This window comes from Lupinus angustifolius, unplaced genomic scaffold (assembly GCF_001865875.1).
Source record: "Lupinus angustifolius cultivar Tanjil unplaced genomic scaffold, LupAngTanjil_v1.0 Scaffold_164_6, whole genome shotgun sequence".
Classification (NCBI taxonomy): domain Eukaryota; kingdom Viridiplantae; phylum Streptophyta; class Magnoliopsida; order Fabales; family Fabaceae; genus Lupinus; species Lupinus angustifolius.
Genome location: NW_017726231.1, coordinates 116,642 through 117,106, shown reverse-complemented (window position 1 = coordinate 117,106; position 465 = coordinate 116,642).

The following is a 465-nucleotide window of genomic DNA, read 5'->3' as shown; positions in this document are numbered from 1 at the left end:
TCATCCTCATTCTCGTCCTCATCCTATCCTCATCCTCATTCTCGTCCTCATCCTATCCTAATCCTAATGCTCGTCCTTGTCCTAACCTCCTATCCTCATCCTCGTCCTCAACCTCTTGGTCAACCTCATCCTTATCCTCGTCCTCATCCTATCCTCATCCGCATTCTATCCTCCTCCTCATCCTCATCCTATCCTCATCCTCATCCTCATCCTATTTTCATCCTCATCCTTTCCTCATCCTCCTCCTGATCCTCATTCTCGTCCTCATCCTCCTCCTCATCCTCATTCTCGTCCTCATCCTATCCTCATCCTCATTCTCGTCCTCTTCCTCATCCTCATCCTCCTCCTCATCCTATCCTTATCCTCATCCACATTCGCATCCTCATTCTATCCTCATCCTCTTCCGCATCCTAATCATATCCTCATCCTCATTCTCATCCTCATCCTAACCTCATCCTCCTCCTC